The sequence below is a fragment of the Quercus suber genome, unplaced genomic scaffold (genome assembly GCF_002906115.3).
Source record: "Quercus suber isolate HL8 unplaced genomic scaffold, Cork oak 2.0 scaffold_511, whole genome shotgun sequence".
In the NCBI taxonomy this organism is placed as follows: domain Eukaryota; kingdom Viridiplantae; phylum Streptophyta; class Magnoliopsida; order Fagales; family Fagaceae; genus Quercus; species Quercus suber.
The window spans coordinates 525,073-540,510 of NW_027069960.1; positions in this window are offsets into that span (position 1 = coordinate 525,073).

Sequence of the window (15,438 nt, forward strand, 5' to 3'; positions counted from 1 at the left end):
AAATAACCCCGAAGTCTAAAAATTGACAAAAATAACCCCGAAACCTAAAAATGACCAAAATACCCCCTAAAACTATAAATTTACCAAAATACCTCCTAAAACTAAAAAGTGACCAAAATACCCCTGAAACCTAAAAAATGACCAAAATACCCTCAAACCTCTAAAGTGATGAAAATGCCCCTAAACCTTTGAAATGACCCAAATAAACCCAAAACCTCTAAAATTACCAAAAATACCCGAAACCTCTAAAACGACCAAAATACCTCTAAACCTTTAAAACGACCAAAATACCCCTCAAAATATCTAAAATGACCAACATACAACTAATCCTGTAAGATGAACAAAATACACCCAAAGCCTCTAAAATTACCAAAATAGGGGTTTGGGGTATCTTAGTCATTTTTTAGGTTTAGGGAGTATTTTGGTCATTTTTTATGTTTAGGGAGTATTTTGGTCATTTTTTAGTTCTACGGGAGATTTTGGTAATTTTTTAGGTTTAGGGTGTATTTTTATCGACTTACAGGTTTAAGGGGCTTTTTTGTCATTTTATAGGTTTCGGGGTATTTTGGTCATTTTTTAGGTTTCGAGGATATTTTGGTCATTTTAAGGTTTAGGGGTTATTTTGGTCGTATTTAGGTTTCAGAGGTATTTTGGTCATTTTTTAGGTTTCAAGGGGTATTTCAGTTAATTTTTAGGTTTCAAAGGTATATCGATCATTTTTTAGGTTTAGGGGGTATTTGGGTCATTTTTAGGTTTAGGGGCTATTTTGGTCATTTTTAGGTTTCAAGGTTATTTTGGTCAATTTTTAAACTTCGTGGTTATTTTGGCCATTTTAAAGGTTTTGTGGTTATTTTGGTCAATTTTTAGGCTTCATGGTTACTTTGGCCATTTTTAAGGTTTCGGGGGTATTTTGGTCATTTTTAGTTTTTAGGGTTATTTTGGTCAATTTTTAGGCATTGAGGTTATTTTGGCCATTTTTTAGGTTTCAGAGGTATTTTAGTAATTTTTTAGGTTTTGGAGGTATTTTGGACTTTTTTTTGGGTTTATGGGGTATTTTGGTCATTTTTAGGTTTTGGGGGTATTTTGGTCATTTTTTAGGTTTCAGGGGTATTTTGGTCATTTTATGGGTTTTGGGGGTATTTTGATCATTTTTAGGTTTCAGGGGTATTTTGGTCATTTTTTGGGTTCCAGGGATATTTTGGTAATTTTTAGGTTTCGGGGGTATTTTCGTCATTTTTTGGTTTTGGGGATATTTTGGTAATTTTATGGGTTTTGGGGGTATTTTGGTAATTTTTAAGTTTCAGGAGTATTTTGGTCATTTTTTGGGTTCTAGGGGTATTTTGGTCATTTTGTAGGTTTTGAGATTATTTTTGTAATTTTCAGGTTTCGGGAGTATTTTGGTAATTTTTTAGGTTCTAGGAGGTATTTTGGCCATTTTTTGGGTTTTGAGGGTATTTTGGTCATTTTCTGAGTTTCAGGGGTATTTTGGTCATTTTTTAGGTTTTGGATGGTATTTTGGTAATTTTAAGGTTTTGGGGGTATTTTGGTCATTTTTTAGGTTTTAGGGGGTATTTTGGTCATTTTTGGCTTTCGGGGGTATTTTGGTCATTTTTTGGGTTTTGGGGGTATTTTGGTCATTTTCTGGGTTTCGGAGTTATTTTGGTCATTTTTTTGGGTTTTAGGGGTATTTTGGTAATTTTCAGGTTTTTGGGGCATTTTGGTCATTTTTGAAGATTTTAGAGTACTTTGGTCATTTTCACTTTAGTGGCATTTTGGTAATTTTGATAATTGGGTAATTGGGTGGGTTGGGGTTTACCCATAATAATTAGATTGGGTTGGATTTGGGTTATAAGGAATTAGTTAAGTGGGTTTTAATTGGGTAAATGAGTTTTATATACCCAACTCAATTATGCCCACCCCAAACCCACCCAAACCCGACCATTTGCCACCCCTACGTTTGGATGATAAGCCACTAACATTGAACAATATTCACTATTTTTGTATTCTCTGAGCTGAGGATATTTTTCCAAAACCATCTCATCAAACTGCATCTCGTGCTCCAAGCACCATTTACCTCCTCCATTATCATCATAGTCTTTGAGCTCCCAAAGGCGCAAAATCATTTGTGGATTCTTTAAAATTTGACATATCCTCAGGCAACCGTGACACGCTCCAAGTGGATTTTTTGAAATTTGACATTGACGTAAGCAATCAGCATACTCTCCATGACATTCAATACTGTGCGTGGTATGGATCCAACTTTATAGGGTGCTCAAAGAAACGATAGCATTCACGGTTATATGGGTCGAACCAGATAAGGCGGCCACAACTATTATCCCACCAAAAAGGCAAATTCTTATAAGGAACACCACGACGGCCAAAGTCACCTGGACACAACACCACTGACTCGCTCCATTCACCCATTTCGGATATGAATGTCTCTACTTTAATTTCCATTTCCTTTGACTCTGCATCGTATGGGGGAATATATACGACCCTATAATTGAGGGTGTCATGATTGTCATAACGGCATATGAACCCGACCCGGTAATCAATACCAAATAAAGGTACAGGAGGGAGTACCACCCATTGCTTAGTAATTGGATTTACCACATAAAATGTCAATTGATATGGAGGCTTAAATTCGCTACTGCTGCATAAAAGCAAGTCATTACACGAAGCTTCAACAATGACAACACTCTTATTGTTGCTGTTGTATACTGGATTTGGCGTTGCTATGAAATTGGGCGATTTAAAGGATTTGAATTCGGGTTTATTGAGAGTTAAGAAGAGATCACAATTTCTCTGGATGAGCAAGGTAAAGGGCGGATGTGGATGCATTGAAGAGCAGTGGCTATTAACGTGGTTAGCAAAATAGGAAGTAGAGATTAAATAGAACCAGCGACTTGAGACGGACTTACATTGAAATACCGACCTTAAAGGTAGCCGAATCAGAATTTCCACTAATACACTGTCGTGAAGATCATCCAGAGTTGTTGTTTTTATGCCTTGGTCCAACAGATTGGACCTCTTAATGTGCATCTTACTATGTGGAAGACACCAAGGCAACAGAGCTGCACATAACTCTTTGATGCATGGTATCAAATCCATGACGGTATTAGTCAGAGAGGAGAAGAGGAAGCAAGATTTTGTTTTTGTTGTTGTTGTTATAACTCAATTTACACACCACGTTAATTATTTGTACAAGAGAAAAGAGAATTCAGAGGTAAATCTAAACCAAACCGGGATTGGAATAAAATATATATAGAGTTAGAAGTTGATGCAGATGCAAAATCTTGTATTAAATAAGAGTTGTTTGGACTTTGGAGTCCTTGTTTTTAGTCGGTGGCACTATTTTTATGCTTTTGAAACGTTGGAGTACTTGCATAAATTTGAGAAGTTCTTCACAAAGAACAATGAGTTTTGGGTTTCCTGCAAGAAAAACCCTATTATGTTTTTTAAATTTTATTATTATTATTATTATTATCATCATCAAAAGCGATACTATTCCTTGTTGTTTTCTGAAATATTTCAGAATGAAATTATTAAAAAAACACTTACGGGGGGAAATGCAAATAAGCCAATAATTATAGGTGTGCAAATGACCCAGTAACTACTAAGAAATAATAAGGTCATGTGTAGTACGATAGATTTCTCAATTAAATAAAACATTTATTTACCGGGCCTGTTGGCCCAAGTGGTACCCGGTCTCCTTAGTGACCTTCAACTCAGGGGTTCGAGCCCCTGCATAAACAATTACCTAGCAAAAAATAAATAAATAAATAAATAAAACATTTATTTATAATAAATTTAATTGTCATTAAAAAAATATTACTTACAGTTGGTGCACATGTTTAAACTGTTAAACTTGGTGAGAAAACCTAATCTCCTTAACTATACCTAAGGTTTTTTTTAATATTTTTTTTATATATGCAAAGTACCATATTTAACCTTATAAAGTTAAGACCATTTTGGCCCAGAGTCTTAAATCTCAATTGGTTGGTACCTTCGAAATTATACACATGGCAAATTGAGGTGGATTCAATAGGTTGGAAAAACTATCAACCCAAACCACACTTGACTTAAAAGTCAAAATAAAATTCTAACCTTACCCAACCTACCAACTTATGAAAACCAACTCAAGATGTTGGGTTAGGTTAGGTTAAGTCAATTTTGCCAAGTAGGCGAGTTTGATGCATAGCCCTAATTAGGTTAAGTCAATTTTAATGTAGAAGCCTTCACCTCCTTGTAACTTCCATTCAAATATAGTCTGTTTTTGCTCAATAAAAAAGTTTTCACAAAATATTTGGCCAAATAGAACTATTTTAAACTTATATTAAAGAGTCAAGTTCCATTTAATGAGAGAAACGAGTTTAGACAAGTAAGATAGGGCATTTGATGGATTTTGAAAGATGAGTGTGTGAAATTCCAGTTCATTGTCCGGTGATAATCTGTTTGGCCTATCCCCATAAATAACTAGCTTTGATTGAAAAGAGTTGTTCATATTTTCTATTCAAATTATTTGGTTGAGTTTTTGAGATAGGAACAATATATATAAACTTAAATCCATTCATGCCTGTAGTCCTCGGACCAGATGATATGGGTTAGTTAACACTGTTACGATGTCTTTAAGTGTTTAAACTTAATTCTATTCATGCCTGTAGTCCTCGGACCAGATGATATGGGTTAGTTAACACTGTTACGATTCCTTTAAGTGTTTAAACTTAAATCTATTCATGCCTGTAGTCCTCAGACCAGATGATATGAGTTAGTTAACACTGTTACGATTTCTTTAAGTGTTTAAACTTAAATCCATTCATGCCTGTAGTCCTCGGACCAGATGATATGGGTTAGTTAACACTGTTACGATTCCTTCAAGTGTTTAAACTTAAATCCATTCATGCCTGTAGTCCTCGGACCAGATGATATGGGTTAGTTAACACTGTTACGATTCCTTTAAGTGTTTAAACTTAAATCCATTCATGCTTGTAGTCCTCGGACCAGATGATATGGGTTAGTTGACACTGTTACGATTCCTTTAAGTGTTGACTCTAAATCCAAATATAGTGGTTTTTATCGAAGTACCATTCTCTGATGAGCCATGATTGAAGTTCCTGAATGTGTTAAAGTTAACCCTAACCTACATCGCCTCTTATTCTTTCGTGTAAGCTTGGAAAGGATCACAATAAAGTTAAAGTACAAGACTTCATAATAACTACAAGTTATATTACATGCAACAAAGGAAATAAACGCTAAGGAAAAGCTGCTTCATTAATCAAAAGAGTAGATTACAACCTCTTACAAAAAGAAAAACAAGAGAGAAAAGGGGGGCCCTATGCATCTACTCTCGAGCTGAAGGAACCACAGGGTCAGCAACCTGGCCCATCTGAGCAGCAGCTTCTAGGGCTTGGCTCTGGGACTCAGCAGGAGTTTTCTCTTCGTCCAACCCCTGACCTTGGTCTTTGGCTGGTTCAACTGGTTGACCAGCCTCTCGGGGTGCATCGAAGGCGGATGGGGAAGCTACACTGACTAAGCCTTGCTCCATGGCCTCAAAAGGCTGTTGAGCAGGAGAAGGGTCAGCCTCCGGAAGTTCTCGAATCTCTGGATCGTAGTATATGCTCCCAGGAAGCCTCAGGGGAGAGTCTGAAGGGACCCCAATGACGTCCAATGCCTTTTGCCAGGTTACGTCGCAGTACTCATGAGCCACCAAAGCAAATTGCTCCGTAAGCAGTTTTCCAGTCTCATCCACTCCCAGCTGATACGCCGCTTTCCTCTCAGCCTCAACTGACTCCTTGGCCAGTTGAACCTCCTGCTCGGCCACTCGGGCGCTCTCCCTGGCTTTTTGGAGTTCAGCCTTGAGACCCTTCACCAGCTCCCTTTCGGTTGCCAGGTTGATCTCTGACGCGCGCAATTATTTGCGCTGCTCCTCGGCTTGGGTCTCGGCGTTTTGGAAGGCCGGCCTTGTTGTTGTCCCTCTCCCGGGTCACGGCCTTAAGCTACTCGTATAGGCAAGCATAGTCATCCTTCAGCTGGCCGAGAGCCCTCTCCGCCTCAGATTGAGACTGGACTGCTACTTGGGCCTCGAGGTGGGACTTTCTGTTCCATTCCTCAGTCACGTAAATCTGCTGAGTAATCTGCATGACAACATTTTTAGCACAAGATGAAAAAAGGAAGCAGGGCAAATTAAAAATGGAACTCAAGTTAAGAGAGCAAATTCATTTACCATGGCCATATCCCTCTTAAGGGATAAGAAGAGCTCCTGCTAGTTGAAGCGCCTATAGGACTCCATATCGTGAGGCAAAAGGAGTGGCTGCTGCAGGGCCTCAGCAACGTATCCTGCCCTCCCCCCATCATAGTTCCTGAGGGATGTATCCCAAAGAATGAGGGCGCCATCCAGCTCAAGTCTTGGGGACCATATGCGAGGTCCTACTCCTCGGCGGACCTCAGCCCCAATGTCTTCGTCACGGCTGTCAATGGAAGAGGCCCTCTTGCCTCGGTCCCTCACCGTCCTCTGCTGCTTGCTTACTTTCGGTGGCAACCCCACCTCCCTCTCTTCGGGCTCATGGGGCCTCTTCTTCTGAAGGTTCGGCGTGGGTTTCAAGTCGACTCCAAGAGCCGCGAGAGGCGCTGGAGGCAGGACCTCTACTGGATGAAAGGTCCCAGCGCCTTTTTGCTCGACCTTTTAGCCCCTGTTCCTCATCAGGCATTTCAAATCCGCCATATCCTCGTCCGAAGAGTCGTCGGGGAGGGCAGTTACCAACAGTGAGTGGACACTGGAATGCCTATCACCTCCCTCCTCGGCGTCCGAGACCTCTACCACTTGATTTGCCCCGGAAGCTTCCCTTCCGAAGTGGAACTTGTCTATTTGTTCTTCTAGCGAGGAAGTGGAGGAACCAACCTTTTCACCCTCAGCCTCTAGTCCAAGGGGAGCTTGCTGTGGTGGCTGGACGAGAGGGGGTATACCTTGGGGGTTTGGGTGTGGTACTAGTGGAAGGTCGTGCGGCGCCAAGAAACCCTTGAACGAAACGTCGATACGGTTGAGACGTTCGTCTCCCTGGACTATCGCGTTGCCGACCGGTTGGAGGTCTTTTCGCCTCGCTTTGCACTCTAGGATGAGGGGAGCCGATCGGAGTTGTCCGTCCTCGCTTACGAAGATCTCGGATCGCAGCAAATAGTTGAGCGCGGCGAAGTTGGCAAGGCTGAGCCGAGGAGAGATGTTTCTTCTATCTGTTACAAGTCACAACAGAACTTTGTTAGAAACTAGAAAGCAGTAATACAGGAAGAATCAAAAACTGTTAAAAGACGAAGGTCCTGAGCCTATGGTTAGTGTGCCTAAGTCTAACGTGTCCCACCTGGCTTTCCTGCTCTGGTCGAACAGTGATGGCCGTCATGCCACGCGCCCGAGATGATCATGTAGTCATCCTTCATCCCTTTATTGGATTTAGGGAGGCAGGAAATGATCCTAACAATGTCACACTGAGATTTCAAATAATATCCCGCTCCTTGTTGGCTGTGGAACTCATACATGTGCACCACGTCAAGCCAGGTGAGCCCCAATCCCAAGAGGCGGTTAAGGTCCTCAATCGCTCCTAGAATCCTAAACATATTAGGCGCACATTGCCAAGGTGTAATCCTATGGTTTCGAAGGTAGTTAGTGGTGATAGGGCCCATAGGAATTATCATTCCCCCTTCTAGGAAGGCAATGACAGGAATCACAACTTCCCCCGTTTCCCGGTCAGTTAGTATCTTCTCCGGAGGGCAATACCTCACACCCACGTTCGAGGGTATGCGGTATGTGGCCCTAAACTTCTCCAACTGGGCAGGGCTATCTACCAAGTACTCGAGTTTTCCCATCACTACTCAACGAAAAATTGGAGATACGACGCAGTAGTGAGGAAACAGTCGCCCCAATTGGAAAAAGGATAGTCGAAGAGAAAACTGGAGGTTTGAGATGATAGAAACTTATAGGAACTGGACTAGATCCCGGTCACTGAACTCGCAGAAGGATTCTCGAGAATTTCGGGAAGGATTGAAATCGGCGATTGGAAGAGCTTGGAGCGTTTGTGTGCTTGTTCTCACGGAATGGTCTGAAAGTTGCGAAGTAAAGGAGAAATGCCCACCTCTGAGATTTTATACGAGGTCAAGCGAAGGGGCAGAAGTTATTTCTCTCGAAATCCCAAGGAAGAACCCTATCCGTTGGATCAATAGCCCACCATTGGATGCAAAGGACAAGGCGCCCCCTAAAGTAATTAATGTAACGCTTTGGGAATATGGAAAATAGCAGCAGCAATGATGAAGCGCGCGCATCTATACCTACACACGTGCCAGGCCGGATTTTTGTCCGTTTTTCAAGCCTTAGCTCCAGGGCAGGTCAAAATCCCATTTTTTTTCTCTTCGGATACAAGGGAAAAATTAAGATTTTAAGGGGCTATTGTGGGGGGTAAAAGCCCAGAGCTACATAATGGGCCCGAGACACCCCGTTAAGGACTATTATATTTCCGAGGAGCAATAGGTGGTTGGGACAGCCCATCTGAAGGCAGGAAACCCAGAAGTAAAGAGGGAATACCGCCCGAAGAGATCTCTACTAGTCCGAAGACGTCCCACTCCTCGGCCACAAATAGTCTTGATCAAACAAACGAGTGGAAGGTCCGAATGACCTTCCTGACAATCCCAATGATAAGGATGAGCTCTGGGCGGATCCAGAGATGATCAGAGCCAAAAAATATCTAAAGGAAAAGCTGCTACCACCGCATTTAATGCACTGCAACAGCTTTTTTGGCCGCATTTATGTGGAGAAGACCCCTGAACAGTGTAACCTCAGCTACCGCCACTCACAAAGAACTAAAGTGGACGCATGACGTGACATACACTTGAGTAGATACGCAAATGAAGAACAGGTGGACGATGGAGATGATAAGAGAGAATGCTATATAAAGAAGAAGGGTCCCTGATAATGAAGGAGGAAAAAGGGGAGAGAAAAAAGTTTTGCTATAGCTCTGAATGTTGTAATCACTGTTTCACTCAATAAAACACCTCTTCGGACACTCATTCATGGAGTTGTTTGAGCATTGTTTCATATTATCATTACTGCAAGTAGTTTAGCCTACCATTGTCTACTTCATAATCAGCCAAACTCTTGCGCCCACTCTCTACAAATTCATTGTTCTGGGTTCGTTGGGCCTTCGACCCACATCTTTTGGGCTTGGGCTATAAAAACTGACCCTACAGAAACTATTTTTATTTGGAATAATAATAATAATGATAATAATTTATTTGAAATATGACATTCTTATTTGTTTTATATATTAAAGAACTATTTTATATAATTATTCTTCGTGTTATATATTAAAAAGATTATTATATGTCTTCATAAAAAAAAGATTATTATATGTAATTAAAAAGATTACTAATAGGATAAAAATATTAATTGTTTTTTATATTAATTATTTTGAGTGGTGCATTAATTATTTAACTATAATGCATTTTGATGTTACTTTTCTAAGATTTATATTATAAAAAATTGATTTGAAATTTTGAAATATTGTATTCTTTGGTCAAATTTAAAAACACACAATTAAGAATGTAAAAATAATTTATTAAAGGATATTTGCATTTTTATTTGTCAAACTATATTTGCATTCTTTTTGATCAAACGATATTTGCATTCTTGAATAGGCATGAAATATGTCTATCTATATTGGTCGTTATATCATGCACTTTTCAAAACTGTAAATACAAATAGTATATATGATCAATTACTACACTATTTTTACTGCATTTCTATTTTGTCTATACAAATAGAGCACTAGAAATATCAATTTTTTATAAGAAAAATTATTGAAATATTGGAGGTAACTATGAACAAAATGCATATGCAGGAGTTTAACCATGTCTTCAAGAAACATCATCCATCTAAACTCCAAGAATCATCACCTTTTGTCTTATCTTAACCATGTCTTCAAGAATAATGGAATTGCATATACTATTCAATTAGAAGTTCATGTCCAAGATTTTAGACCTCAAGATATCCATCACTTAATCCCAACTTCTTCCTAAATTTCTACCCCACATAATTCTCCTATCTTGATGCCACTGTTGAATTCGTTCACAATACTTGAAAAATGTTCAATTTTGGCCACTAGTGGAACAAATCCACCAACAACTATTGGAGATTCAGTACATCGGTACCATGGAGCCACAGAGGATGGTGATCGTTAAGGCCGACTCTGGTAATTTTCATAAAATCATAAAATTTTCACTGGGTAATCTTTTTAATATTTTCATTATTTTCTTATTAAGTTGAGAATGTTAGAAAAGTGTTTCCATCACTTGTGTCTCCTTTATCCATAAATTTAGTTTAGTTGATTCCTAGTGAATTTTTTAGATAACCTTCTTGTTTCTTGGTTCATGATCACCCAAGTGCTGCATCGAGATTAAATAGGATAAACTTGTTAAGTACTTAAAAGACTTGCAACCTACAGATGCTGCACCTTGTTGCCCTAGTTATGATCTCTTAGGTATGGTAATCTTAGAATATCCAATCCCTGCACATTCCATTTTTTCCAGCAGCATCCTCCCAAGTATCAATCTCAACAACATCTCCCCTATTACGTTCCTAAATTTTACTTCAGATTGTGTTGGAGAATGAACTAAAACTCTAAATTTGAAGAAAAAACAATACTATGAATCTCTAATGAATGGGAAATTGCTACATATTTGATTTTACTCCGTTCATTATTCAGTGGAGAAAAAAACCAAGCCCACACTGATTTTGTACTAAACATTTTTTTTAGGTAGTCATTAACAATTGTTTGTGCAAGATGTGTTTTGAGGAGTGCATGTGTAGATTTGTAATCATATCTCCTTCAATATTTCTGCAATATATATTCTAATAGGATTTCTTTGTGTAGATAAGCAATTCAAACTTCCCAAGAGGTTTCCTTCTTCATAATTACAATCATAAAAAGACACCATGCTTGAAATGGTACGTATATGCATTTTACTTGTTTAAGGTTTCATTTATACACTTGCATTATTTGATGGTTTTTATCAGGTTTTGTGACCCTTTGAAGCTTAATAAATTAAATCAAATTGCCTAAAGAAGTATTGTGAATATCCATCATTCTAAAAAAATTTATGATTCTAATCGCTCTTAGTTATAATTTTTTGTTTGTTTCATTTTCAACAACTAAGCTTGGGTGCTCGAGTAAATGTCACTACAAGGGTGTAAAAATGATAATGGAATGAAGAAAGGTATGTTTCGTAGCTCTGCATCTAAAACATATTTGTTTTGAAGCACTTTTTCCTTAGTAGGTCTTATGTGGTGGAAATGATTGAAAGTTCTAATAAGTATCATCACTTCATGTTTTATCAATTTTCAGGCACTGGAGGTACAGCCGTACAGGTGATGCTATGCATGATCTCTAAAGGACAAGCACTACTCCAGCTTAGAATGGTCGCATTTCACTATCACACCCACTTTTTCTTCGTTAACACTTGCAAAATGTAACCTAGTCAACAAATTATAAGAAATTTTATTTTTCTAAAAGTTTGTAGCTTAATCTTGCTCTAAATTAGTTTCAAGTTTCATACTATACAACTTAGATTTAACCAATATTAAGGGCAAAACAATAATTGTCCACCAAGGGCATAATCATAATTTCAATATTTAGATCTTCAAGTTTGTGATACAAAGCAAATCTTGATGTTCTTACGGTCACAACAATATGTTATAGGCCTCGATTAGACCACTTGATCAAAAGTTATCATCAAGACAATTTTCAATGGTTGTGACACACCTACACAATGAGCCTAATCACGTCTGATTTTGATTGGTTTCAACAATAAATTATTTAAAATTGATTAAGTATACTTTTGATTGGGTTGCATTTTATTTTATTTTATAAGTTAAAAAAAGAAAAAGAAAAAGAAAAAGGGTATTCATATGCATACATCATACAACAGATAATAAATTTGAGATTTAAATTAGATTGCGATAAATTCCTTTCTGGCACCTTATTTGCTCTTTTGAAAAACAAGTTGGACATTGAAATATGATTAATACCATCAGTATTAATTGGAATCTAAATATTACCGATCAGAATTAATATGATTTCTCTTAAAAAAAAAGTTCAAAAATCATTATAATTTTCAGCAACGAGTTGAATCACATTTTTTGTCTAGAAAACATTGAAATTTGGTTTTCTCTATTTCCAGAAAGATTGTAGGGAATTAAATTTCATTTCATAAAATACCAATTCTGAATCAATTATAATTTATGTTGAAAGTTATAGCCAAAAAAACCAAACAGATGCAGAAGATAACACAAGGTCAGCATCCTCTGCAACTTCCTTTTGAATTTCAAATCAATATTAGACGCAAATCCATTCCAGCTTATTTGAATAGGCTTATCTAAAAGTGTAACTGAAATTCAGGAGGCTAAATTTCAAGAGGAAAATATTTCTATATCAAAACCACCTAAATTGTAAAAGGTAGACAGCCAACAAATTCAAAATACCATAGCTAGCTGTCCTTATTTCTTATGGAAGTCTAACAGCTGTTACACATGATTTGCTCCCTATTTTTTCTCCTTCGTACATATCCATCTAAATGGATAATATACAAAATGTAATGGTTTCTATATAAATGAAATACCAGCTCTCTCTATCTCAAGGTGAGATAGACTTTCTCAAGAATTCTTTATTATCCACTCCCCTAGCTTCAGAAGAAAGCTAATAACTTAGCTTTAAAACTAAGCCATCACTTCCTTCATAAATAGAGAATACTTGTTCCATTTGCCGTTCTCCACTTTAGTTGTTCTCCAATTTCCCTTTATCTTAGTTTTTAATTTACACTTGCATACAACCTGTTTGTTAATTTTTAGACTCCACTTATTTGAAAATTTTTATATTTAAAATAGATTAATATAGAACTGCATCTCTTAGTGTGTTAATATGTTTTAATTGCCACACATCATACATGATCAATTTTCAGCAAAAAACGAACTCACACTTTGTGAAACTCTTTGACTGCCATTGAATTATTGAGACAAAAAATTTTACTCATTTTCTTTGCTACTGAACTAAATACTTCTTCTTCTTCACTCATTTTCTTTGCTATTGAAAGCTGAAACTCCCTCACATTAAATGTACTAAATTCTTCTTCTTCTTTTTCTACTTTCTTCTTCGTTGAGTTTTTCTTTTTGATGTTTTGGGGTCTGCGTTCCTCGCAACTCCACTTATTAACTTTTATATTTAAAATAGAATAACATAAAACCGTATCTCCTAGTATCTCAGTATGTTCTCATTGCCAAACATCATACATCATCAGTTTTAAGCAAAAAAGAAACTCACACTTTGTGAAACTCTTTGATTACCAAACATATTTATGTTGGAAAACTTCTGTATCTCTCCATGTGTCAACATATCAATTTCCACACCTCCACTTATTGGAAAACTTTTTATATAAAATAGAATAATATATATTCATTGGAAAACTTCCATACCATATCAGTTTTTAGCAAAAAGCAACTCACATTTTGTAAAACTCTTTGACTACCATTGAATTATTGAGACAAAAATTTTCACTTAAATTCTTTTTCTTCTTCACTTATTTTCTTTTACAAAAATTTTCACTTAAAAATCCATCAATGTGTCACCATATCAGTTTTCAGCAGAAAGCAACTCACACTTTGTGAAACTCTTTGACTACCATTGAATTTTTGAGAGAAAAATTTTCACTTAAATTCTTTTTCTTCTTTACTCATTTTCTTTGCCACAAAGTTGAAACTCCCTCACATTGCAGGTATAAATTCTTCTTCTTCTTCTTAATCAAATGAATTGCGTTAGTTTTTCCTCTCCTGGGCCCTAGATATTGTTACTTTGTTTCATAATTTTCTCTTTTAATGAAGTTTCCATTGGTTACCTAAAAACAAAAAAGAAGAGAAATGAACTTCTTTCTGCTTCTTCTCAGTGGCAGAGCCATGTTAGGAGTTGTTTTAAGAAGGACCACGTTAGAAGCCAGGTGTTGTTACATTGTTTCATAGTTTTCTTTTTTAATAAAGTTTCTATATTGTTTACTTCCAAAAAAAATTTATGCTTCTTCTCCGTAGTAGAGCCTTTTTTTTTTTTTTTTTTTTTTTTTTTTTTATTTTTTTTTGAGAAGGACCACGTAAAGAGTTGGAGGAGCTAAATTTTTTAAATAATATATAGTAAATTATCATTATAATAAAATATACTAAAATACACTATAAGTATTTTTCCTCACTCTTCAGGTACATATCAATATACTAAACTATCATTAATTTGATTAAAATATATAGTTATCTTTTTTTTCTTTAAAAAAAAAGAAAAAAGAAAATAGGGGTTCGCTAGGTTACGTTAGCCCCCGGGCAAGGAGGCTAGAGTTAAAACCCTTGAGCAAACTCATGTGAATGTCCACCAAACGGATTCCTATTGGCAGCAGGACTCGAACCTAGGTAGGTTAGACGAAGTGTCCGAATCTTACCAACTGAGCCAAGCCCCCGTTGGCAAATATATAGTATCATATAAATTAAATAATGTAATATTTAAGTTGTTAAGAAGCAAAAAGAGGTTTTTTTTTTTTTCTTAGGTAAACAATGGAAAAGAGAGGAAAAACTTACACAATTCATTTGATCAAGAAGGAGAAGAAGTTATACCTTTAATGTGAGGGAGTTTCAACTTTGTAGCAAAGAAAATAGGTGAAGAAGAAAAAATTTTCATCTCAATAATTTAATGGTAGTCAAAGAGTTTCCCAAAGTATGAGTTGCTTTTTGCTGAAAAATGATACGGTGACACACTGAGAAATCTTTTGTAGGCGTATGGGTTGCATAGTTGAGTTTTTCTTTTTGATGTTTTGGGGTATGCGTCCCTCGCAGCTCCACTTATTTGAAAACTTTTATATTTAATATAGAATAATATAGAACCGTATCTCTTATGGTTTGTTTGGAAGTTTAGAGAGGGAGGAGAGTAGAGGGGAGTAGAGGGAAGGTGAGTAGTGGGGAGGAGAGTAGAGGAGAATGATTCACCTCCACCTTATTTAGATGTTTTTAAAATTAGTAAGGGGGGAGGAAGTAATTAGCCATTTCCCTTGTGTAATTTTGTTAATATAATAAGGGTAAATTAGGTAATTTATTTGGTCAATAGTTTATGTACTCTACTCCCCCTCCAAATCTCTCCAATTTGGGGGAATTAAAATTGGGGGGCTAGAGGGAGTCCAAACCCCTCCAAACTCCTCCAAACCCCTCCCCCTCATTCTTTAAAAAACTTCCAAACAAGCTAATTGCATTACTCTCCCTCCCTCTACTCTACTTCCCTTCTTTTTTAAACATCCAAACATGTCATTAATGTGCCTGTATGTTCTTATTGCCACACATCATACATGATCAGTTTTCAGCAAAAAAGGAACTCACACTTTGTG